This window comes from Cavia porcellus, unplaced genomic scaffold (genome assembly GCF_034190915.1).
Source record: "Cavia porcellus strain 051 isolate PalLab524CR breed Dunkin Hartley unplaced genomic scaffold, mCavPor4.1 scaffold_13, whole genome shotgun sequence".
NCBI classification, from domain to species: Eukaryota; Metazoa; Chordata; class Mammalia; order Rodentia; family Caviidae; genus Cavia; species Cavia porcellus.
The window spans coordinates 7,385,913-7,398,020 of NW_026947496.1; the positions used below are offsets into that span (position 1 = coordinate 7,385,913).

Sequence of the window (12,108 nt, forward strand, 5' to 3'; positions counted from 1 at the left end):
CAGGCAGAGTGGAACTGGGTAGAGCTCTCGGTTTTCCACATTTGTCAAGTTGTAAACATCCACAGCTTAATTCACTTATTTATGGCTCTGTAAGTGAAACTTTCTCAAAATTTAGGATGTGTTTTCTCCGAGGCGTGAATGTGCACGTGAACAGAACAGAAGGCTTAGCAAGGCCATCGGGCCTGGTATTGTGTTATACTGTAGGGGTGGGGTTTTGTAAGTTCATTCCCACCCTGCCTGGCCATGTCCTGTAGCAACCTATCAAAGGTCATCTGTGAAGCATACACTGTGCAGTTCTTGCATGGACGGTCTATGTCACCATTGTCACCGACTATCTTGGCACAGCTGTCACTGCCAGCTTATGACAAGGACACCAGCACACCAGAAGGTGAAATAACTTTTCAAGGGCTTGCTGCAGCGAGGTACGGTTTTGCCCCAACTCTGCCATGAATCCAAAACCTGGGCATTAAACCATTGCCCCTGCTGCCTCTGACTGCCTCTCAAGACAGGGGCAGAGTCAAGGCCACTGATGGGACAGCAAAGGGATGGGTGGGCTGCAGGCCTCCACCTTCCCACTGTTGTCTGCAAACCAGCTACGCAGCACCTGGCACAGAGAACTGGATGATTCAAGAGAACAAATGAGCAGATGCTTCCGGAGAAACCGGGGATATAAACCCCTCCGTCATGATTCACATCTAGATGGTCTCCAAAGCCTCACACACTCACAGGAAGGCAATGGGATCCCAAGCTGTGGTACTCATTGTGGATTAGCCCAAGGGTCCGTTAATAGCTGACTTGTTGCAAGGAGGTGATCACTGGTGATATGGGGGAAAGAAACTCCTGACCTGTGAGAAGGCCGGTAGGAGTTCGCACTCTCTAAAATCAAAGAATGAATTTTAGGAATAAAGGAGGTTAAGAGCAGAATATATTTATTGAAAGAAAGAAAGCTTCTGTCTGACAGAGACAGAAGAGTCAGAATGAGTTCCTAGGACGCCGCCTTTTCTAGGGATTTTCATAGAGCAAAACCACAAGGTGAGGCGGGTTCAAGGTGGGGAAAAATGGGAACTTGAAAGGTGGGTGTGAGGTGGGACAGAACTATGATCAACCAATAAGATTAGGAGTGTAATCACTTGGGTAAAATTGATTAAATCAGGATCAAATGGGGAGGTGAGTCACATGGGCAGCGGGCCTGGATACAGAATGGGATATTCGCTGGTGAGGGGCTGGGTTAGTGGCTCCTTTAGGCTCCCTCAAGGTGATGAACACCTACTTAGAATATCAGTCCCTGGTGTTTGTCCTTAGGATGTGGATGCCTTTTTTTGTCTTTTGTCTTGAAATCTAGTCCACAGTGGGAGGTGTCTGTCTCCTCTGAGGTTACAAGATAATCTGGTCTTCTGCACTGGCTCCCTGGAGGGCCCAGCCCTGTCTGACTGCCTGTAATATTTCTATCTAATGCAACTGCCTATAACATTGTGGTACTCATCTGTGGATTAGCCGGAGGGTGTTTATAGCTGACTTGCTGCAAGGAGGAGGTCACCATGGGCAGGGCCACTCTTGCTTCCTCTCCCTCTGTTTCTCATCCAACCTCCTGAGCAGCTCTCCTCTGCCAGGGCCCTCTTGCAGCTGGCCAATGCTGGACTGAAATGTCTACATACTGAGTCAAACCAAATAACCCTTTCTTCCCTTAATTTGTTAGTGTTGGGTATGGTGTCCCAGCAGTGAGCAAAGTAACTAAGACTTCCCCCAACATTCCTTTCACCTAAGAAACAAGCACCAGAAACCACCTGTGCCATGCTTAGGGCTCGTCACCCTAAGAAGTGAGGTTTCTATAACCCAACCATGTGATTGCAAGATGTACTCCTAACTGCTGTTCACCAATGTGGTTAGTAACTATTAATCACCAATTCCCACAGGAAGGGCATAACATTGGGTTACAACAACCTATCCCATACTTTGCTACTGTAAATTTGTACTTTAGCATAATAGTAGCCAGCTGTGCCTCTCAGTAGCTGTGCCTGGGGGACACCAGAAGGAATCTTTGTGTTATTCATTTGGTACAATGAATGGTAAGATATGTGCACCTGTGCCAAAGTGTCAAACCTGGATTTTTACCACATAATGTTCCATCTAACAGATTTTGTGTTTGCTTACCTGAGCATTGCAGGGGGTAAAATACACCCACACCATTTTCTGTTAAGTGAACATATACTTTACCCTATGGAACACAGGCACGGCTCCCAGCAGCTGGGCATGGGACAGCAAGACCTTGTCTGTGCATTTATCCATCTGGCAGATGGACACAGGTGTGTATAATAGTGCCAGGTGTGTGCATTTAGGATTAGTTTTTTAATTAGTTTTTTGATATTTTTGGTAGAAGTAGCCCAATTCAGTGCAATGGCACATGAAAAGCTAGATTTGCAAGTGTTGAGGAAGTCTAAAGTAAATAATCAGGTGACTCATGCACAGGTGATGACATTGGCTGTGTGAGCCACAGTTCCCACAGCAGTGAAATGGAGCAAGAATTGACCACTACAAACAGAGAATGGAGATCTCCCTGATTCAGATGATAAAGAAAACAGTAATGTTAACACATATTTGACTAGTCAAAATGGTACAAAACGCCACACAAGCAAATGGAACAATCCAATGTTAGAACCACGTGCAAAATATGGTGAGGATTTTGGCCAGGTGAAGCCTACTGAATGGAATGCCAGCACTCCCACTCAAAGCTGAAAACTGTAACAGACAAACTGTCACAAGATGTTGTGAAACCCACAAATGATGAAACACAAGTAAAATGTTCTGCATGCACCAATAGACGTACTTAAAAATGTGTCTATTATGACACTTCACTGGCTGAACTGAAACCATTCACAGGTCTGTTGTACTTAGCAGAGCTTTCTCTTGCTAATTGAAGGAATGTAAAGACTTACAGGTGTGGGCTTGAGGTTTGTGAAAAATTGCCTTAGATTTGTTGACAAATCACTCAACAAGAAAGAAAAAGCACTGATCATCTGGCTGCTATCCACTCATGGTTTGAAAGTTGTGTTTCAAAAGGTCAAGCAATTTACACACCATCTGAACACGACTATTGAAGAACACTTTACCACATTTTTGTGTATTATTAATATATTATAAATATATTTTAAAATATATTAATAGTGTTAGGTAATACATTAAGGTAGTGTGACATTTATATTTGAAGGAAGGGAAGGGAAGACAAGAGAAAGGGAATGGAGAGTAGAGGAGGGCAGGGATGGGAGGGACTCAGCTCTTTTGTTTCTAACAGTTTCTGGACAAAACTGGAATCTGAGATGGTACAATAAAATCAAGGGAAGAGTAGAATCAAAGTTTAATGAGTATATAGCAACTATGAAGTTACTCAAATCACAAAGACATTGGCCAGTGGTTGTGTTTCATTTGATTCTAGACATGTGTGGCATAGTTTGACAGTTTACAAAGAAAGTAACAAGTGCAAAATATCACAGAGAAATTCTCTTGGAGGATTGAGAATAGGACTCATAAGGAGCAAAATGTTTCTGCCCAGGGAACTTTACCAAAAAATTGTAGACTACATGGTCAGTGGTGAGCTGACGGGTTAACAGGCAGATGCAACAATACAAAGACCTATTAAGACAGCGCAAAGCCCAAAAAGATGTCATCTGTGTCCTACAGAAGAGGACAGGAAAACAAAACGTATGTGCTATTAGCATAAGCGATTCTCGTACATGGAACACACAGCTGTCATGGGAAAAGACTGCCTCAGCTGTGACTGTTGAAGCAAAGAGTGTTTCTGTGGTGGACTTTGGTTTGTGTTTACACTGTAGTTTAAATAGGTTTTATTTCTGATGTTATCTTTTAGGTTTTGTAAGCAAGTATCAGCTATTATGAATTCATTAAACTATTCTAAGCACTCATTATATGTTTGATATTTTATTTCATTGATGTCTTATTTTCCTGCCAAGTTCACACTGTATGAGACAGTAGGAAGTTCCCGAGAGAGCAGAAAGATATGAGAGGTGACAAGAATGGTCTGCTACACAGGCAAGGAGAGCTGAGCACACGTGCTGTCAGTGAGATGGTGCATGGAACACGCAGATGTCCCGTACACACGACCTTGGGTGTGATAGTTGAAGCAAAGATTATTTCTGTGGTAGACTTTTGTTCAAATTTATAGTTCACATAGATTTTTATTTCTGATGTTGTCTTTTAGGTTTTATAAGCAAGTACTCAGCTGATGTGAAAATGTTTATTCCTCAATGTGTAATATATATTAAGAATTTAATATTTCATTTTATTGATATTTTATGTTTCTGTTAACTACACATTGTATAATATAATAAGAACCTCCAGGTAAAACAGTAAGACCAGTGAGATATCAAGCGTGTCCTACACAAAGGCCAGGAAAGCAATCCATATGTGCTTCCAGTGTAAGTGGTATGTGTGTATGGGACATGCTGGTGTCACGTGTGTAAATGAGTTTTCAGAGCAATAAAAGAGAGAATATAAAGTAAAAATAGCCTTTACTCTAAAGACATGGAGAGAACTCCATGACCGCCAGCAGCCTGGCTTTCTCTGCTGGAATGTGGGGTATGGGATCTGTATATAACCTCCCACCAGGGGTGGCGCTCAGGGTGGGCATTGATGAGGCGCGAGGAGCTGATTGGAGTTTTCCTCATGCACAAACAGAAAGGTGAGTTGCAGTTAAGGCTGAGGAAGAAGCAGGAAGTGGTAGGTGGTCCTGCTTTGGCCTGCTGCCACTTTAGACCACCGCCATAACCATAGAGTAATTTATTCTAGGGCAAGAACCTTTCAGTGTGAAGACTGCCTTATGTGTGAAAAGTAAAGATTGTTTTATTGTAGAGTTCTGTTGGTATTTTAATTGTAATTGATGCAAGAATTTATTTCAGTTGCTACTTTTTAGACTTTGTACATGAAAAAACAGTCAATATTGAAAATTTTGATGCTTTTTTATAAAAATTAAATACTAAAATTTCAATACTTTGCTTTTTTATATTTTTCCTGTTAAGTACTCATTGTTTAACTCATAAAATTGTTAAAACTCATAAAATTCAAATCAATGATTAATAGAAATATTCTAAAGAATAAACGGGTATATACAACCCTAACTATGCGCCTTTATGATAAAATTGGTGTTGTATCCCACAGATATTCCAAGAAATGGTGTCAACTCAGCATGTCTGACAACAGTAATAAAAGCAATAGAATGGCCACTACTGCCTTCCTCCCTCGCCCCACAGAAAGCTCCCAAGTGGGAACCTCCCCTGGAAGAGGAGTCACCCTCCGGACTGACAAAAAACACAGTGTGCCCAGCTGGTCTTCCAAAGCAACACACCGTGTATTCACATACACACACACACACACACACACAACTGTGTGCACACTCATTTCTCACCAATCACTTCCCCTTCTCCATCCCTCTATCCAGCCAGCCCCATGAGGTCAACAACTCTCACAACCAGGAAACCAAGCATGCCAGACACGCAATCCACATTGCCTTTGTAGGAGCCTCCTCAGAGAGTCAAGGTGGGTTTTTGATAGTGGATTATTCTGCATGATTATCCTGTTTTGGCTGAGCTTTTTTCTCTCACAGGGCCATACGGAACTCTGCCCTTTTAAAACAAATTTATTAATTTATTCATTACTGTTCATGGTTCTCTCCTCCGATTCTTCAGGAACGTAGGTTTCCTCACCCTGTCCATTGGTTCATAAGTAGCAGTGTGGACTCCTCCTGCTGTTTAATGGTTAACTGTCACGTCTCATGTCCTGCATGTAACCATCCCTGGTGTCTGTGGTGCCAGCTCCAGAACTCCGCAGGCCTCGATATCCACGGGGGCTCAAGTCCCTAGTGAGGTGGTGTAGTGTCTCCACCTCCTCCGGGCCTCCAAGTCACCTCCACACTACTTTTCATACCGAAAGCAGTGTACGCAGCCATGATACTGTGCTGTTGCGGGAAGAACCAACTGGAAAGCCTGCACCCGGGTAGGACACAGACGGTCATTTTTAAAAACTATTTTTTACCTTCAGGTTGTTAAATCTGTGGCAAACCATGCATGTTTGCCAGTTTAAAACCTTTCCATTTCCACTGAAATTTTTATATCAGATGAGAAAATAATACATTTTAAACCAGTTTATGCAGAGAGAGGTGGAGGGAGATCACAAATGCAAAACAGCAGATGCATCCTTTGTCATTCATAACCCATTACTTTTATTCCTTTAGACAAATGTTCTCAAATGTAGCCAGCATCAGCACCCAGTGGAGGGCGGTGAAAACACACGCCCAGGCCCCATGCCAGAGCTCCTGCATCAGTCAGCCTGGAGCCAGGCCCAGAAACCTGAAATCCAAACCAGTTCTCAGGTGAGGCCAACCGTGCTGACCCAGATCTCACGCTGAGGAAGCTGTCACCTGAGAGATACAGCTGAGCAATCAATCAAGTGGAGGGCAATTTTGATCAGAGAGAAATAAAAGAAACTAAATTCAAAATCACATTCAACTGCCAAAAGCACAGTCTAAATGATAAGAATTACAAAATACCAATGTCGCCAAGCCAGAAGCGCCTTGTACCACATTTACAAATCTCTGTCATAAAGAGCAGGTGCTCTCTACGCAGATACTCCTGTGACAGCTGGCATCTCACGAAGGGCAGAGTTCCGTGATTTTATACATCAGCTGTGTGAATTCTTCATGCTTTCTTCTGAGCCTCGTGCTTGCTCCTCAGAGCAAACCCACCCACCAGAGTCTCAGCTCAGACTGAGCTCTTCCTTTCCCCACACCAAAACCCCAAACAACAAAAATAACTCAAAGCCTTAACGAGCAAAGTATTTAGCAGACATATCTCCAAATACATAAAGATGTTTTCAAAATGCTCACTATCATTTGTTGATAGAGAAGGCACATCAAAACCACACTTTGCACCAACAGAATGACAAAGAAAAAAAAAAGATGGACCATACCTAGTGCTGGTGAAGACCTGGAGGAGCGGGACCCCTCCTGCCTTGCTGGTGGGAATGTAACGTGGTGCAGCGCTCTACAGAGCAGTGTGTACCATGCCTCATGACGACAGACAGTCAGGAGGTGGCTGAGCAGTTGCACACCCACATGTGTATCCAAGACAGCTGGAAACCCCTGTGCACACAACACATGAATGTTACTAACAGCATAACCGATCATAGCCAAAAATAGGAACAATCCAAACACCTATCAACTGATAAATCCACAAAATGAGATCCTATTTGGCCATGAAAAGGAAGTGCTGGCAAATACTAAAGTCTGGGTGAGCTGCATACACTGTACTAACTGAAAGAAACCAGACATAAAACGGCCTATGTGGTCCGATTCCACATATATGAAATGTTCACTATGGAAAGATCCATGGAGATAGAAAATAGATTAGTGATTTCCAGAGACTGAAGGAGACAGATAATGGGGGAACAACACATTGTCATGGGTTAGGGTGAATATGATACAGATTTAGTAATGATTGTCACATGGTTCTATGATGATAATAAAATCCACTGAAACGTACATTTTAAATGGCTGGATTCTGAAGAAGCAAACCCCCCCTGCGAACCAGCACCATGCATGGGCCGTGATCGCCAGGGGGACAGCCAGACCCCAGCCTTGTCCCATGAGTCAGCACTATTCAGGGACTGTGGGGGAAGAGAACAAGAAGTCACCAAGAAGCTAAGCCTTCCCTATCAATCAGTGCCACTCCCGGGCTGCTGGGGGGACAGCCAGACCCCAGCCCCTCTGGCACGCAGGCCAGGAAACAAGAAGAGCCAACCCCACCTCACCCTACCCTGGCAGGGATTGGCTGACACCGAGAAACACAGGCTACAGGGACAGCTATTGAGGTGATGCTTGTGGAGTTCGGTGTCTCACTGACCTTGCAGGTCTAGTGCTGCTGGTCTGATCATCTATTCAGAGGACAACAGCGCACAGTGCGGCATCTCTGGGTGTTCTCCTTCTGAAGGTGGTGGCCACTACTGATTTCCTATTGTCCTGTTTTGAAGTCCTGTATCATTTTCATTGCTTTGTTGGGTTGGGTTTTATTGTTTTGTTTTGTTTGATTTTATTATATCCAGTGACATGGGTAGCTGTTTCAAAGATAGCAAGGTATATTATAGTAGCCATTTTGGGTTTACTATTCTCTTGTTTTGAAGTCCTTTACCGCATTCATTATTTTGTTTTTATTGGTTCAATTCTGTTCTGTTTTGTTTGATTTTTACTCTGTCTGAAGTTATCTGCTGCTATTTTGAAGACAACAAGAGGCATTATGATATTGTTCTGAAGTCCTGTGTCACTTACACTGATTTGTTTTGATTGGCTTTATTATGCTTTATTTTGCTTGGTTTTATTCTCTTTAAAATAAAAAAAAATAAATGGGGACTTTTTTTGAAATGTGCATCTCACTAAAAATGAAAACACAGCAATAAATATCTTGGCATATGTAGTGTTACCTATGGAAGTGCTTTCTCTCAAGGATGGATTCCAAAATGTAAGACTGTTATATCAAAGGTACATGATGTTTTCCTCCTAATTCAAGATATTGCCACTCTATATCCCAAAATCAGTGCCTAAATTCACATGACCACAAAATACATCGAAAGCTTCATTCCTCTACTTCTGTCTCAATCATTTTATTTTTATTTTTTACCAAGATGATCAGTGAAATAATACCATTATTACAGAAACTGCATTTCCCTCTTTAGTTGCCCTTTTTGTTGCATGGATGTAATGACTACACTGCCTTTATCTCTTTTTCTACATTACATTATTTGTCTTTTGCTTAACAACTGGTGAGAGCTCTGTGTACACTGGCTGTATCCACCCTCTAGCTTATATATTACTGAATTTGCCTTTTTATGATATCTATGTCATTAATATCTATTTAGAGTAGTACAGTATGGTTTCAATGATTTGAAAAAGCAAAGAACAACTAAGCCTATTTCATATGACCTCTTTTATTAGACTTGCACCCCTTCTGGCTCTTTACCCTGTTAAGATAGGAGCTAGTCACGAAGGAAGCCTCCTCTTCCCCATTACCAAACATGCCTGGCTGCCTGAGTCCACGCCTGCACAAGCTGCCCCTGAAATTCCAAAATGGTCCAACAGCCTCGCCTAGGATCCAAAAGTCACCCATCCTTGTGCAGATGCTTGGAAATCTGAATTCAAACCTCAGGTTTTGTATTGTATCTGTCACCATGACCAGAACTCAGTAGATGCCAAAAGTGCTGGCTGAGTTGATTTGACAGATTTGGATCCAGATAGGGCAGGGACTGTTCAAAAATAAATCAGTTTCTTGAAATTCCCAAGACTAGACCTGATATGGTCTGGTCAAGATTCCCAAGCATCATTTTTCACTTTTGTTTTTATTTTTGTTGTTGTTTTTTTCAAGGTCTCTTTACATTCTTAAAAATTGAGTTTCTCAGAGAGATTTTGTGTAGGTGGTTTTACCTATCCATTTTTACTACGTTTTAATTTGAAACTAAGTTGTAAATATATTTTTCATTCATTTATTTGCAAAAGGGTCATAATAAATCTGTTATACATTAGCATAAGTAGAATATTTTATGAAAAATAATTTGTTTTCTAAACAAAACAAACCTGTGAAACAGGGGTAACACTTTTAAATTGCACAAATCTCTGCACTGTTGGGTTGGTGGAAGACAGCGGGCTGGCCTCCTGGTGGCAGAGGACCTGCCTGTCAGCATCAGCCCTGGACCTGATTTCCAGCACCGAGAAAGAGAAGAAGACAAGAAGACAGCTGGATTCTCATAGCTGTGCTACACGTAGTCGATAGCAGCACGTTACTTCTCTTCACATACACGAAGAGACCAGCTGAGAGGGTTTTTGCCTACTTCTTCAGGAAATTGTAGCTGCGCTTCGAAACCGTGGCAGAACTTGAGAAGTGAGAATTCCTTAAAGATTAATTAAAACATGGAATCTGAAACCATATCACGGAACCTGTTAGCTCTGTTTCAAAAAATCAAATGGTCTACGTTGCATGATTCTGTAACATCATGCCCTGGTCATTTGAAAAGATTGGTTCACCGAAGGACATGAATGTCCTAAGTATGACACATTTCATAACACAGTTTGTTTGTTTTGGTGTTTTTTGTTGTTGTGTTTTTTGTTTTTTGTTGGTACCAGGGATCGAACTCACGACTGCCTGCTTGCAAGGCAGGCGCTTATGCCACTGAGCTAAATCTCCAGCCCCCATCACACAGTTTTTTAAACATGTGTTAATAGCACTATTAATCTTAGCTGAAAGTTCCCTAATTTTTAGGACTCCATAAACCTCACAGGGGTGGGTACGAGTTTTCCAAAATCCTAATTTTTATAAGACAGTCTGAATTTTACTATGGGCAAGAAACACGACCCCATTATTCTTTCCTTGAAGTGACAAATTTATTTTGCTCACTTTCAGGAAAAAGTCTACCAACTACCTGAGCCAGAAAACTACAACTTTCCGACCATTCTTTCAAGTAAAACTAATCTTCTCAGGGACGAGAGGCAGGGGCAGCTCACCTCGTGGTCAGTTCAGAGTTATCTCAGCTTTCTTTCGTCTGATGTGACTGTTGTCATTGGATATATAGCAGAAGAACCAACCTGGATTTCTGTTTGTCACACAGAGCATTTCAACGGGTGGGTATCTCATTAAAATCAGTAATTTTCAGGTCTTCACAAAGATATTCCTAAAAAAAATTAACTTTAAAAAAAGAAGCGGAAGAGTATGGTGATAAAGAATTCAGTGGCAAGCCACAAGAGGTGTCACTGACTTTGAGGTGGCATCTTTGTGACATTAGCCCTTTTCTATTCTCCAAGAGCAGAACTCAGGACCCGGTGCTTCCCAAGCAGGCGCTATGCCTCTTATATCCCTGACCACACTTTCCTTTGCGCCGTCCATCTTTTCAGGATAAATTATGAGACTCAGAAACATTATTCGTGATCTTGAATGCGAGGTGAGAGAAAAATATACAGGGATTGTTTAGATCAGAAAAGTTCATTACCGGAACAGACACTGCTATTAACCCCGCTAAGCACACTCCTCCCCGCTCAGAACACAGTCATCCCCTCATTCTCCCTGCTTTCTGAAGCAGTTCTGCACATCCCCTTTTCGTGGTTTTCTTTTTTTTTTTTTTTAATTTTTTTTTTTTTTTTTTTTTTTTTTTGTCTTTTTCCTTTTTATTGGTACCAGGGATCGAACTCACTGACTGCCTGCTTGCAAGGCAGGTGCTTATGCCGCTGAGCTAAACCTCCAGCCCCTCATGGTTTTCTAAAACATATTTTAAAATGTGCGACATAAGCAACTGCCCGGCAAACACAAGGTTCTGAGTTCGATTCCCAGTACCAAAAAATAAAAACATTAAAAATGTGAATGCTGCTACTGAGTGCACCCAGAGGGAAGGAGGCTTGCGGAGACATCAGAGTTCACCTCTGCTTCATGCACTGGCGCTGGCACCAGAGACGTCTGCTCCAGGAGGTGGCAGGAACCATGGAAGGGATGGGATGAGTGTGTGGGAGTGAGAAAGAATGTGTTGGGGGATAAATAGCAATGTGTCTTTTGCTGTAATGGAATTTTCACATTCACCATATTTTTTATCACACCTTGAATTTCAGCAGCCGGTGTGTGATCCAGCTCCGCCAGAGAAGCAGCTCCCTTCAGCGAGCCCTAGATTTGACAGCAGCTGGATACAAACAAAACTGGGTTTGCAAGCAACAAGTACAACCCTGCAGAGGGACTCCTAACTCACCGCTGTCTCCTGGGACAGCAGCAGGGCTCAGTCACAGCAGGCGGCTGTCCTGAGGAAGCCACAGAGCACCTTCAGAGCCAGCCAGGGGGCAGCTGCAAGGCTTTGTTCTCTGAGCTGTTGTGGGCGCCCACCCAGCCCTGCAGCAGGGGCCTGCTGAGGAGATTCTGCCGCCCTTTCCTGTCTATTCTGCAAGATGCAACAAAGGATTTTAGCTCTAGAGGAACTCATCAAGATTGTCTAAAATACTCAATCCATCTTTTCTTCAAATGCTAAACTATTAAATACATGAAAAAATGTTCAGCATCACTGGTCATTCAAGAGATGCAAATT

At 42.4% G+C, this 12,108-nt stretch overlaps 1 long non-coding RNA gene across 1 annotated transcript in view; it reads right to left on the reverse strand.

The window, feature by feature from the left end:
• LOC134478456 (uncharacterized) overlaps positions 1 to 12,108 on the reverse strand; it is a 34,927-nt gene that overhangs the window by 16,849 nt on the left and 5,970 nt on the right. Inside the window, exons 2-3 of the long non-coding RNA XR_010051075.1 lie at positions 7,548 to 7,671; positions 6,976 to 7,147 (exon numbers count right to left, since the gene is read on the reverse strand). This is a non-coding gene — a long non-coding RNA (uncharacterized LOC134478456). The remainder of the gene's footprint in view (positions 1 to 6,975; positions 7,148 to 7,547; positions 7,672 to 12,108) is intronic.